The sequence below is a fragment of the Rhinolophus hipposideros genome, assembly GCF_964194185.1.
Source record: "Rhinolophus hipposideros genome assembly, chromosome: 15".
NCBI lineage: Eukaryota > Metazoa > Chordata > Mammalia > Chiroptera > Rhinolophidae > Rhinolophus > Rhinolophus hipposideros.
Genome location: NC_138061.1, coordinates 53215707 through 53230530, shown reverse-complemented (window position 1 = coordinate 53230530; position 14824 = coordinate 53215707). Strand labels below are relative to the sequence as shown.

Genomic DNA, 14824 nt, shown 5'->3' with positions numbered 1-14824 from the left:
AAATTAGTTTGCCTTGCCTGGGTCTGAAGCCCATTCTGACTCTCACTAGACATGTGGTCTCAGGAAAGCTGCCTTCTTTGTGTCCCATTGTCCTTGTGTGTAAAATTGGGTTAGTAATGTGCCAATCTGATAGGATCCTGTCATGATTATGTGATATGATCAGTGTGAACTTAAACTAAAGTGCTTACAAACTTTCTTTCCAAGGCAAGTGCTCAATAAATGTTGCAGCTAATATTCATTCATTGGTTCAACATGTTTATTGAGCCAAAGCTGTGTGTCAGGCAAGAGTTTAGATACTGAGGGTATAACAGTAACGTAGACATAAATTCCTGTCCCTGGGAAGCTTACTTTCTAGCAAGGGAAGATGCAGGATGCATAAATAGATTGACTTTATAATGTTTTTGAATTTGAGAACTAGATGGCAATGCAGTCTGGAGCTCATGGAGGTGTTAGAGCTGAGCAGATAATCGTGGGAGTGTCTAATTAGAAAAGATGGTTACAGACTCAAAGGTACGGAGATTGTTGAAAAGGAAGGAGCTCAAAGAATCTTGAAGAAATACCACCCTGAAGGGATGTGAAGAGAAGAGAAAGAAGCACAGATAGAGGTGAGAGAGGAACTCAGAAGAATGGCATGAATGCTAACAAATGATAGGGTTCAGAATGATCATCAGGCTTCACCTGCAAAGAGTCAACCAGGCAAAGACTATGGAGAGGATGTTGGATTGAGCAGTTGTTATTGAAGGATGAGGAAGGAAGTCAGGGTGCAAGGAGTAAACAAATGGGGAAAGGACGGAAAGAGGACAAGAGGGAAGGAAGAAAGGCAACAAGTCTAAATTGTTCTTTTAACATTTGGCATTCAAACAAAAGAGGTGGTAGTGGGGGTGAGAGAGGCAGAGGGAGACAGGGAGAGAGAGGGGGGGAGGGAGGGAGAGATAGAAGGAGGAAAGGAGGGAAGCAGGGAGGGAGGGAGGAAGGAAAGGAGGAGGAAAAGAAAGGAAAGGAAAGGAAAGGAAAGGAAAGGAAAGGAAAGGAAAGGAAAGGAAAGGAAAGGAAAGGAAAGGAAAGGAAAGGAAAGGAAAGGAAAGGAAAGGAAAGGAAAGGAAAAGAAAGGAAAAGAAAGGAAAAGAAAGAAAGAAAGAAAGAAAGAAAGAAAGAAAGAAAGAAAGAAAGAAAGAAAGAAAGAAAGAAAGAGAAAGAGCGAGAGAGAGAGAGAAAGAGAAAGAGAGAGAGACAGAAAGGAGGAAAGAAAGAAAGGAGTGAGATTGGGGAAAGGGTGTATTCAGGCTGAGGGGAGGCAGGATTTCTGAGGGCATAAGGGCATCAGAGAAGCAGCAAACCCACTTCCTGAAGATTGTGTAAGTTCAGAGTCTTATTAGACAGACTAAGGGAGTAGAATCATTCCCTATTCAATTTACCTCCACCTTTCCCCCCACATGGCTAATCCACTGCTTTGTAATCTGTGGTAGGCCACTTGTCTCTAGTCACAGGCCATCTTCTCACCTAAGAAACACGAAATCCTCCAAGGAAAGGGACATGACTTCAGATTCTGTGTCCCTCACAGCCGACCACAAATTGTTAAGTATAAACCTATACGTGAACTTGATGCATTCCAAAAATCCATGGCCTATGGGCTAACTGGCTAACCCTAAAAATATGAACCAGAGAACAGATGGGGGTGTGAGGCTTCCTTCCTGAACCGTCAGCTCAGAAGACACCACCATTTTTCTGAAGTACATTAAGGCTGTATGACCCCTCTCTTACCTAGAAGTGGGAGGAAAGATAAAATGACACCCCAAAATCTGTGTTATGCCAAAGGTTACAGCATTTGGGGAGCAAACCACAAGGTAGTTAGCCACGCGCCCTTTACTCAACCATTCCTCCAAAGTAAAATAAGATGTCGTTTCTTTTGCTCATTCTCTAACGTTTCATTTTTTAATTTCAGGCCTCCAACGGCTAAGTCAAACAAAAATTGGGAAATCTTCAAAATGTCAAGAAAAACTCAAAAGGGTAATTTGGTCTCATCAAAACCAAACTAAGCCATTGGCAAACAGAGGCTGGTGACTTGCAAATGTACCAGGCGGCATCCCAATGGTGCCCTCAGCGTTCGCAAACATTCTCCATTCCCTAGTGGATTTCTCACCAAGTGAAGGCCAGAGCCTCCATCTGCTTTCCATTACTGTCCCCGCTGTTGCTTTCTGGTGGAGCTCTGCCCGGTTACAGTTTTATACCTCCAAAGTGGCCGGCTCCAATAGAGCAGAGGGAGACCTGGGCAAAGCCCCCCAGCCTGGTGCCGAGTTCAAGGAACTCTCCAAGGAGCCTGGTTTCATTCCCTGCCTCTGACAGCCTCGTGTTTTACTTCTCTTAGTCTCCACTCTATATTCCTAGAAAATGGAGATCAGCAACATTATAATGAATGTGCTTTGAGATCCCACGATAGTCTACACTACATCATAAATAGAATTTTGGCCAGGAAAGTGGAATCTTATAACCTGAAGCACTTTAAAAACAGCAAAGGATTTATCTGAATGTTCCTTTAGGGAAATGATGTAATTGATCTTAGGCAAACACTTTCAACCCAGTGAGTCCATGAGACATGTCTGTAATATGTGTGTAATCATCCTAATAATGTTGGATTTTTAAAAAAAATCACTTACACAGCCCTATTACTGGGTTTAGTGTAGCAGTTGAGTTTGGGCAAATGATGCAACTTTTGGGGATACATAAATCGGGACAAAATCATAGACTATGGAGAGCCATTCTTCAGAAAGTACCTTTCATTCACCTCCACTACGTGCTACTGAAATGACGTGGCCACTGGGCATGAGACTAAACAGCCTTCAAGTGGCCCTGACTTATTTTAATGCTAAGGTAAGTTAGCTTTTTTGTTTCAATCTTTTCTAATGAAATAATGCCAAGCACAGCACGTTACCTATGCATGAAATTTTCATCTCAGGGTTATTACGATGTGGGAAAGGGAAAACCAGATACATGACCAAACCCTCTTACATGAATTACTTGTTGCAACTCTGTAAGTGGTCTCTCTGCCTCTACCCATGGATTGTAGCCAAAATGATCTTTCCTTTCCAGTAAGTCAATCTGGTTTTTTAACTCCTCAATTTAAAACTCCTCAGTGATTTTTCCAAGCATCTGTGATAACGTCCCCACTCCTTAAGTTGGCATACAAAGTTCTCCTGATCTTGCCCCTATTCACCTCTGACACCACCTCTTTCACCTACTTGTTTATTCTTTTCACTTCCTCTCTCTCCTCTGCCACACATCTTCTGGCCAAACTAATGCTCAGTTCCTTCAACAGAGTGTGCCTGTTCTCTGAGCCATCATACATGCTGTTCCCTCTAACTTGAACACTCTTCCCACAGTTTTGCCTGTTTAGTTTTACACTTTTCAGGTCTCAGCTTCAAGTAAAGCCTTACTTCCTCCAGGAAACTTCCTCCTTGATCTTTGCTTAAAATTGGATGTCATGTTCCTTCAAATGTTCTCGTAAGTTTGCACATGTATGTCCACTATAAAGCTCCTACCATACTAAGTTCTTAATGTAAATCTTTTCTGTAGACACTACCCTCTGTAGTGACAGAAGTCAAGTTCATTTGCTTATCAGTTTATTTTTAGCATTATAACAAGCACATAGTAAGCACTTAATAAATGTTCATTTTGTGTTGTTGTTACATACTAGGAAATGCTACTGTCATTTATACAATTAGTATTAATAACCAAATAGAGGCACTAGTATGCAGTCAATGAAAGTGAAATTTATGGAGAGTATATGACATACAAACACGTGTGTTAATGTTTATTTAAAAAGAAAAAAAGTACACCGGCAGCACAGTCACATTACATACCAAAATGCATAAACTGAGAAAATAAAAATAGACTAGAAGTAAATAAAGCTACTGTACTAACAGTGGGTTGTTTGTGGGTGGTAGGTGTATGGGTGATTTATTTCCTCCTAATATTATTAACTTTTCTAAATTTTGAAAATAAACGTTTTAGATGAGAAATTATCATTTTAAAAAGTAATGTTAATGATTTATAACAATTAAATAAAATATTCTCATTGCAGAAAAATATGAAACCACCAAAAAGTTCAAAAGAAAAAATGTGAAAACCACCTATAGTCGCACCACTAATGAGATGGTGGTATATATTAATTCTCGTGTGTGTGTGTGTGTGTGTGTATGTGTGTGTGTGTGTGTAAATATTTACCTAAAAAGTGGCAAACTGAACAAAACTGGACTATGAACCATAAGATCTTTTTGGAGTCTCTAGATAGCAATAATCAGATGTAAATATTTTTTTTTTCATTTTGTTTGCTTCCAACATCATTCATTCCTTTATCCATTCCTAATATATTCCTTGAGCCCCTACCAGATGCTAAATACTGAGCACCAGAAGGGGGAAAAATAGCCCATGGGGCCATCTGTCCATGTTTATAACATGACTGCAACACCAGGGGACTATGTAAACCACAAAGGAATGCAGTGGAGAAGGGAACGGCTCTCAAAAGGGAAAGAGGAAGAAAGGGAATGCCCAGCAGTGGAGATGGTGAGTAGAACTGAACAAAGTAGCAAGAATCCCACAGCTTTGGAGAAGAAAGAAGAAACCAGCAGAAAAACAAGAAGGAAAATGAGAAAGCCAAACTTCAGAGGTAGTTTCACTGAGTAGGCAGGAAACTGGCCAGATTGACTTTCAAAGATTCTAGCTCTTATTTAGTCAAAATCATGTCACTATGAATGGGCAGTCTCTGCCCTGTATCTAAAGGGATAAGTCTGTCTTTTGGGTAAATATTGACAAGAACAATTTCTATTTCTACTACCACATCCATTAAACATTTCCTTCCAGATGTTTGGGACACAGTCGGTGAGAATTCTGCTTTTAAATAAACTTCACAGTGGTCAGAATTATGACTAGAAAGTAGGACTAACCAAAGGCGAGTGTTTTAAAGAGTTGGGCTACCATTTAAAGGTCCTTTCTTTAGTTCTACAAAGTCTCTAAACTTTTCAAATGAAGCTAGTGCCCGGTGGTGTAATGGTGTGTCTCTGCTGACCATATCCACCACTGTAGTTCTGCACTGGTATTCACATCCCAACATGGGAATGACCACAGAATGAGAAATTTCATTCTATGCCCCAAACGTTTCTCAAGCACAGGCTTCCTCATCAAACCCATTTGCTCTACATTTGCTCTTTTGGGATTAGGTGTAGGATAAAATTAAAAAGCAATGGGGAGTTGCTAATCAAAGGGAGTAACATTTCCATTAAAAATTTGGTAAGCAAGTAGATCTCACATGAACTGTTCTTAGCACACAAAAATATTTTGTTTTAAAAAAGCAATGTGTTAGCTGAGTTAACACTGGGAGAAGCAGGGGAACTTGTTGTGTTCTTGCGGAGATTTTAAAACTGTGTTCCCACGTCTATAATATGGCCGAGGGTGACTGAACTGGTTATACCTAGAGTCCAGCTCCGATCATCTAAAATTCTGTATGTAACATATTGCCCTTCTTAATTAGGGATAACCTAAAAATCATATTTTAATTCAAAACAAATGTTCTAAGATAGGTCTCCATTCCGGGATATCATGTGAGTGTGATTAAACGGTGAGATGGTCCTGGCCAGTTATGAAGTCATTTATTGAGTTCAGCTTTATATAAGCAAGTCAGAGTGACACGACAGAAACAATCCATGAGTTAAAGACAGACAAACGTCTCTGACTCTCACATGCTCACTTTCTAGCTGTACAATCTTACACAGATCTCTTAACCTCTCTCGTGTCTCTTTTTACTCATCTACAAAAATGGAAATGACAATAAAATCTATTTTACAGGGTGGTTATCAGTTGAATAAGATAATGAGACAAGGTGAGTTAATTAACCAAATCTCAAGGTTAAGGAGGATTTAGCAGTTATTCTTGCATAGGATAAAACCCATGTCTAATAACTTCTAGCACATTCATTCATTCATTATTCTGCCAAGTTCCCCTGTGAATGAAGGTTGTGTGTCCAACTTCTTTAGGCATCCATAGCACTGAAATGTTGACTGAATGAAAGAATACATGTAGAAACAGTGACTTTAAGTTTATTGCATTATTTAAAAACAAATGGAATTAGGATAGGACTTAGTCTTTTAACACCTTGAGCACCTGGCAAATAGCTATTCTTCCTCAGGACACATCGGCAACTCCAAGCATATTTTCCTGTCCTCCACTCTCCACGGCTGAGCCCAGGTGCAGTTGCATACTCCCTCTCATGTGCACCCTCCACCTGCCACATCCCTGCAGGAGCACTTGCTTCATAGCCCTGCATTCTGTCCTTCCAATTCGCATATGAGCTTTTCAAGGCACGGACTGACTCTTTCTTATGGGCATTCAATAACTGCTTGGGGGTGGATAGAAGGATCAAAACACGCAGGAATTGGTAGATGGTGAATGGGGCAAGATGACTGAGTGAATTATAGCTCAACTGTACTGAGATCTTGAAAATTTATTTCAGCCTTTCTAAGTTTTTTTTTAAATTCCACAGGTTTTGTACCTTAAAAGTAGATAGAATCAAAGAATTGCCGGGGACTCTTGAGCACGTTCTATGGATTCAATACTAATGGTTTCACTGTTTGCTCACAAATCTGTTCCAGGAAAGGCCCCTCTTGAACCAAGTATGTCTCTCTTTTAGAAGGAATACACTCAGGGTCATGATGGAAGAAAGGACACCTGACAATCCAACCTGAATCAACCTTGAAGACCAAAGGAGGACAGATGTCATAACCCACTCCACTCCCATGACAACCAGAAGAGGCATAGCAGGGTGAAAAGAACCACTGTGATTGCCCTTTAGCCCCTCAAGGGGAAAAACTATATACGTGCAAACAAAAGACCACAAGAGGCTAGAATAGTCTTCTTTAGTACATAAGATGCTCAACAAGTATCTCCAGCTGGCTATACATCCAATTCCTACTTTTTAAATAAAAACCAAATGAATTCCCATCCCAACACATCTGTGCTTAGACTACAAGAAAAAAACACAAAAGTCCATCAAAAACCCTTTCACAATACTTACACCTCTGTCCCTACTATCATGGATATTTTAAGGGTTTGTGGGTCATGGAGGAAGCTAATAAAGATGCCGCTTAAACCTTTACCCCCTTCCTGCTTTAGAACATGGAGTAAAAGATGGCATCGCAATGTCAACACCAGTCTGTTCCCTTCCCACCTGTAAAGTTAATACCACAGAGTGTGTGGACTGTGCACAGTGCCCTTTCCAGAATGGCAGCCACATTTCCCAAAGCCATCCACTCAGCACTTCTCCAGTGTTTAAATAAATAACGTATGCCAATGGGCCCTACCAGCTCTTCCTGTTGCTTCTCTTGTTTGGTAATTTGTAGGCTTTCCTCACTGGTTCGTTAAACAAAAGGACACTTGAGGTGAGAGTACTTTTGGGTTTTCTGATTGCCTGATTAAACTTTCATCATTTGTAAATAAAGCTGGAAATAGTTTCAAGGTTATCCTGGCAAATACAGGCAACTTCAGGAGAGGCAAGGTCAGGGGAAGTATGAGAGAGATAAAGTTAGAGACGGAAAAGAAGACAGAGGAAAAGGGCAGAGGGGCTGGGAAGTCTATGTGAATAATTTCTTTAAATGTTTTAATCCCCCCAAATTAAGATCAGGCAAACTCCATAAATGAATGAATAAAAACAGGCCACAATGGGACTGACCCCACTGCCTTCCCTGCCTGTTTGGATTTAGTTCTTATCAGGTGTAACTACAAACACTTCTCATCAGCTGTGAGCTCTGACTTCCTAAATTCACGCTTCCAAATGACTATAAAAAGACACCGCTTTCAAAACCCACCAGCCAGTCATATCCTAAAACTGAAGAGAATTACCCACTTGGCTTAAAAGTCCAAGCTTTTCAAGTGGATGTAGGAGCAGCATACCACTCTCCCTGAAAGGGATAAATTTGCTTCTCACCATCTCCCGCGCCCTTAACTGAACAACCTGGAAACACAGCAGGTACCACACCTCCCCTCAATACGCAAGGCAGATTTTATTTCACTGACAAAAGTGGGCCTCAGGTACCAAAGGAAACCAGAATGTGTGTACTACAAGGTTTCTTCTGTCCTTGAGCCATAAAGAAAACTCTGAAATAAAATACAAGCTTTGCAGTTCCCACAAAGCCACCAGATTAAAGATGGTCATGTTGTTGAAGGTTTTGTGAGTCTGGGTCCTGTTTCCTTTTGCTGCTGTAACAAATTACCACACACTCAGTGGCTTAAAACAACACAGATTCATCACCTTCATTTCTGGAGGCCCCAAGTTCACGATGAGTATCATGGGGCTAATGTCAAGGTGGCAGGAGGGAGGGTTCCTTCTGGAGGCCCCGAGGAAGAATTACGTCCTGGCCTTTTCCAGCTTTGAAAAGCTGCCTGCATTTCTTGGCTCATGGTCCCTTTCACCATCTTCAAAGCCTACAACTTAACCAATCTTTCTGTTGTCACTTCTTTTTCTATTTGTGATCCTGCTGCCACCGTCTTATAAAGGCCCTTGTGCTTACACTGCACCCACCTGGATAATCCAGAATAATCTCCTCGCCTCAAGATCCATAACTTATTCACTACAGCAAAGATCCTTTTACCAATGTCCAAAGCAGAAAATGGTGGTTTTATACGGCATGGCAAGGGAAGGGCTCGATGAGCATGAGGCTGAGCAGGAATCAACTGAACGAAGAGAGGGAGGAACCACTCAGATACCCTGGGAAGAGATCCAGGCAGGGAATCCAGTGCAGGCCGGCTGAGCGGGGTTCCTGTTCCCCAGTGCGCTTCCGAAGGAGGGCAGTGTGGCTGGCTACGGCAGAGTGAGCGAGGGGAGAAGAGGGCAGATGAGGTTGGAGAAGGGTCAGAGGGCCTCAAATGCCATTGCGAGAACTTGGGTTTTCTTCTAAGTAAAAGCCAACAATCAAATAAGCACATTTGGATTAGAGACTTTTAGGGTTTTATTTGCTTTTTCGCTTGCTCACATGCAGACATTTAAAAATAGCTGCTAAATGCTTCTTTCAAGGAATGTGAGGCAATCATAACAATAATAAAAAAAAGTGCCTTGGGCTTTCTTACAATGGGATACATCAAAGGGTTTTCACTAGTAATACGGGGAGCGTCCGCCTCTGGGTGCCACTGCTGTGATTTCAAAATAGAATTATCTCGTTCTATGTGATTTCTTGAATCATTAGTTTTCCATTTTCTCTTCCTCTTTTCATTCATTTTTTTTTGTTTTGTTTTTTGGTCCACTGCAAGTATATGCAAGAAGTTTTTTTTAAAAAATGGTGGCTCCTGGGCAATTGGGTGAAGTGGGCAGCTGCACAAGACAAAAAGGAGTGGAGCCTCTTCCCAGGGCTTTGGGCGACCCCCACCTCCTAGGTCTACCATGTTTCCCCAAAAATAAGACCTAGCCAGACCATCAGCTCGAATGTGTCTTTTGGAACAAAAATTAATATAAGACCCACTTTTATTTCTATATAATATAAGACCAGGTCTTTATAATATAATGTAATATAATGTGATGTAATGTAATATAATATAATAAAATAAATACCGGGTCTTACGTAATAATATAATAAATACCAGGTCTTATAAAATAATAAATACTGGGTCTTATATATAAGACCGGGTCTTATATTAATTTTTGCTCCAAAAGATGCATTAAAGCTGATGGTCCGGCTAGGTCTGATTTTCAGGAAAACATGGTATTCAATCAGTAGAGAGCGGTATTGGGTCTGAATGTCTGGCTTTTCAAAAACAGTGGGCGTATCATAAAAAAAAAAGACTATGGCCAGGGGGGAAATTAGGAAAAGAGAAACTTCACAAGGCAGTGGCCTACTTTCCTTGATTTCATTAACGCTTTCACTACAGCATGGGCCTAGAACGAGGGCAGTTTGTGCCACACAGAGCAGAGTCCTTACCAGAAGCACAGCTGCTATGAACAAAATAGCACCCTGGTTCCACCCCTTTAATTACTTAGCTGACAGCAAGCTCAAACTCTTCAAAATTATAATTATCAACAAGTCTAACTCATTATGTACTGAACAGTACTTACCTTTGAAGATTAATAATTTTAACATTAGCAAAGAAACATAAAATTACTTAATTTCCAGCCAAAGCCCCAAATCTTTAAAGGCACAGCCCTCAGGCAGGGCGTAAGGGATGTACCACTGGCCCTCAGGGCCTCCTGGGTTATTCTGCATGTGGAGCCTGCACACTGTGGCAGCAGACACGTGGGCCCAGAGGCCCCACGACTAGGACTTCTGGCCGTCTTTCCTGCCTTTGTCCACTTCTGACTGCAAAGATGGGTGGAGAAGAGAGTGGGAAAAGGATGAGCAGGAAATACTTCAGGGATCTGATTCCTCTGGGTACTTGGCTCCATGGTCCAATTACATGCCAACATTGCTACGTCTGCATTATACTACAGAGCATTATGTCCTAATGAGAAACCATTAAGAAGACGGGTTCAGGTAGGAAGCAAAGAGGAACAAGCAGGAGACGTCAGGAGAAATGACCACAGAGATACCTGGGGATTTCAGAGCCCTTGGAGGGACATTCCAGTTTGGTTCAGAGCAAATAAAACACTTCTGCGTCCCAGAAGTGGGTCATGAGGGGCCAGTTTGTGATCTATGGAACAAATCCGACTGACCTTCATGTTCTATAGGGAAAAAAAATAGAGTCGCATTTGCCAAGCTTTCTCTAGGACCTCCAAATTCCTTGGCCCACATGTGATTATTTATATCCTTTCTAAGTTACAGATCTTTGTGCAAAATATTTCCATTTTAAAGAATCTAAAATAGCTATGTTGATACACAAGAAAGAATTAAATCAAGGTAAAAACTACCAAAATAGTCCACTGCAGTAAGCTCCCCCACCCCCGTCCTCCTTAGTGATTTTTAGGTGAGAAAATACACGTTCTCAGACTTGGGCAGGCTCAGAGGCCACCTGTATCTTCACTATGGCTAGTAAAACATTAAAGAACCCAGCTGCATCCTACCTTTGTAAATTTACCCCAAGTCTCCTCTCTTCCGTGGTCATTAGGCTCCTCCCACACTGGCTTGTGTGTCTAGCCCTTGACTATGCCAAGCTTGTTCCAGCCCCAAGGATTTTGACCTAGCATTTTCCTATGCCTGGAAATTGTCCCACATGCCTCGCATGGCCTAATCCTTTTTTTCCTTCAGATATCAACTCAAACGTCACCTTAGAGAGGGTTCCCTAATCATCTTTTTTAAGGTAAAATGCTCCCCACACCACACTCAGGTAGTCACCAACTCATCACTACATTTTATTCTCTTCAGGGCACTTTCAACGCTCTCAAGTCATCTTGTTTATTGTCCATTTGTTGTTGTCGTCCCCGCCTAGATTTGGACCCCTGGGCTGGCTTCTAGTCAGGGCCAGCTCCATAATTTGCAGGGTCCAATACAAATAAAAATATGGGGCCCTTTGTTCAAAAAGTAAGAGAAAAGCTTTTTATGTTCTTCTAGTGTCTGTCTAATATTACAGTGTTTTGTTTTGTTTTTATTTGCTATTTAATATCATGTTCTGACTGTGAGGCTAATACAGACCCTCAAAGATGCCCAGGAGTCCCTCCCTGTCACTTGGCATGTAAGAAATGCACACTCAACCCCAACTCTCCCTGTGTTTGTGCCCAAGCCCCCTCTGGGGTTGGAGAGTATCAAGAATGGTTGGTAGCGAATCCATCTGGGGAGGTGGACAGACACAGAAGGATTCTTTGAGCCTTTAGTACATACCCCACTGTCTCAATGGATTTCACTTATAAAATGAAAATCCACAGATAAAATCATTAAGAATCTCAAAATGACAACCACAGAACATTAAACCCCAAGCACAGGGGTCCCTTCTGAACACAGTACCCGTGAGTCCTGGCTTATTCCCAGTCCCTAGGACAATGACTGGCTTTGTGGTAGGGAGTGAAAAGATGAATGAAAGAATAAGAAACTGCATGAACCAACAATTCCACAAAGCACTTCTGTTTTTCCTATCTTGTGAGCAAACTGGCTTTCTTTTCATGAATGAATAACTCTTCCTGGAGAACATACCATCCATAAGTCATTATGTGGGGACCTCTGAGGGCATGTTCAGATAAATCAGGAGCAGTGTCCTTCTTCATAAAATCTTTAATCCAATAGTAGAGCTACGACAATGCCCTCAAACAACTCCTCAATGATGTAAAAAATGAAAAGTGACCTAAGGTACAGAACGATGGCAGCTCAGAGATCTATATAGCTTCGGGTATCACAAAAGGTTTTATGAAAGAGGTGGCATTTAAGTGGGCCTTTAAAAAGATATGGGATTTAGTCATATAGAGAACCCAGGAAATGGTAACAATGTCAGCAAAGGGTAAAAGGCGAAAAGCCAGAATTACATGCAGTAAGAGGTAATGGCACTCAGGAAGAAGAGCTGGAAAGCAGCTTGGGCAGGTAGTTCAAGACCAAATACAGAGAACCTTGAAGCTACTTAGCATTTTTTAAGCAAAGAATTGACACTATCGGGTGGCAATTTGACTGTCCTGATATATTCATTATCTATTACTGTGTAACAAATTACTACAAACTTGGCATCTTAAAACAACACTTATTTATTGCCTCACAGTTTCCGTGGATTAGGAATCTGGGTACAGCTTAACTGGGTCCTTCTCTTTGCTTTAGGTATCTCATAAGGCTGTTATTAAGGTATTAGCCAGGGCTGGGGTCTCATCTGAGGCTTGACTAGAAAATTTCCCAAGCTCATATGGTTATGGGCATGATTCAGTTTCTTGTGGATAGAAGACCACAGTTCCCCAACTGTTGGCCAAGACCACCCTCAGTTGTTTGCCAGGTAGGCTTCTCTAACATGGCATCTTGCTTCATCAAGGCAGGCAGGGAGAGAGTCTTCTAAGAAGTCATAATCTTATGTAGCCTGGTCAAGGAAGTGACATCCCATCAACTTTTTCACAATCTATTGATTACAAGCAAATCACAGGCTCTGGCCCATACACAAGGAGATGGAATTTCACAAGGGCATGGACCAGGAAATAGGTATCATGAGGGCCATCACAGAAGTTACCTACCAGACTGGAGTAGGACAGAATGGATTGGTGTGGAGGCCAAAGGTCAAGAGACCATCAAAGAGGCTATCAGATAGGCCAAAAGGAAATAATTATACCCAAAGTGAAAGGAGTAACTTTAGGGAGAATGGGTATTCTCAGGAGTAGAATTCAAAACACGTAAGACTTGGCAATGAGTTCTATGTGGTTGTAAGGGAAAGTGATAAAGTAAAAGAAGACCCCCTGGGTTTTTGACTCAAGTGACTGGAATTAGAGAAGTAGCTTAGAGAAAGACAGAATAGAGGAGGAGAGGCTGGTTGCAGTTATCTTTGTGGGAGGAAGAGAATGTGTTGAATTTGAGATTGTAGAATACCATCCAAGGTGACCAGATAGAGCAGTACCTCGGTTTTCAAATGTCTCCGTTGACGAACATTTCGGTTTACAAACGCCATAAACCCGAAAGTAAATGCTTCTGTTTTCCAACACACCTCGGAAAGTCGAACATGTCACACGGCTTCCGCTGAGTGCAAGATCCTGAAGCCTAGCTGTTGGCTGTTGAGTCCTGAACACCCGCGAAACACGGAGGTGATATTTGGGCTTATTTGGTGATTGCATGCAATCAATCTGTGCTCAATTCATCTTAGGAGCACTCTTGCAGCCGATTTGTTTTTATGACTGTGTGGAACCCAGTGCCTAAGTCTGTACTCAGCTAATCTCAGGAGCACTCTTGCAACCAATTTGTTTTTGTGACTATGTGCAATCAATCTGTGTTCATGTCATCTCAGGAGCCCTCTGCCAATCACCCCTTGCTGTGAGAAATGGATAAAAGCTGCAAAGCCAAGAGAATCATTAACAGAACAACAATAGAGGAGAAAAGGAAATTTTTTCCAAACGTGAAAGTGGTGTCCGTGTATGTGATCTGGCAATGCAGTTCGGTATTGCCAAATCTACAATTTGTACCATCTTAAAAAATAAAGAAGCCATTAAAGGAGCCAATTTTGCAAGAGGTGTTAAAACACTTACAAGACAAAGAACACAGACAACTGAAGAAGTGGAAAAATTGCTTTTCATGTGGATAAATGAAAAACAGTTGGTCGGTGACAGCATTTCTGAGAGCATAATTTGTGAAAAGTTTTCCATTTGCATGCTGACCTCATCAAAAACACCCCTGGAACAAGCACTGAGAGAGATATTTTCAAGGCCAGTAGAGGGTGGTTTGAAAAGTTGAAGAGGAGAAGTGGCCTACACAATGTGGTGGTACATGGTGAAGCTGCCAGTGCTGAAAAAGAAGACACTGACCACTTTGTTTTGGAATTTAAAGATTATGTAGAGGCAGAGGGTTTCCTTCCCCAACAAGTTTTCAATTGTGATGAGACAGGCCTCTTTTGGAAGAAAATGCCAAAGAGGACCTACCTAACAAAGGAGGAGAAATCACTGCCAGGACACAAGCCCATGAAAGACAGGCTAACCCTTTTGTTTTGTGGGATCCAAATGGGGATTTTAAGTTGAAGCCTTTGCTAGTCTACCATTCTGAGAACCCCAGGGTATTTAAGAAAAACAACGTCATAAAAAGCAAATTGCATGTGATGTGGAGGGCAAACAGCAAAGCTTGGGTAACCAGGCCATTTTTTATTCAGTGGGTTTATGAAGTGTTCGGGCCAAGTGTGAAAAAATACCTCCAAGACAAAAATCTTCCAATGAAGTGCCTGCTTGTTATGGAGAATGCTCCAGCTCACCCCCCAG

General features: G+C 41.5%; 1 protein-coding gene across 1 annotated transcript in view; it reads right to left on the bottom strand.

Moving 5' to 3' along the window:
• Window positions 1-14824, bottom strand: part of LRMDA (leucine rich melanocyte differentiation associated) — a 1035628-nt gene that overhangs the window by 143130 nt on the left and 877674 nt on the right. The gene's annotated exons all lie outside the window — the stretch shown is intronic.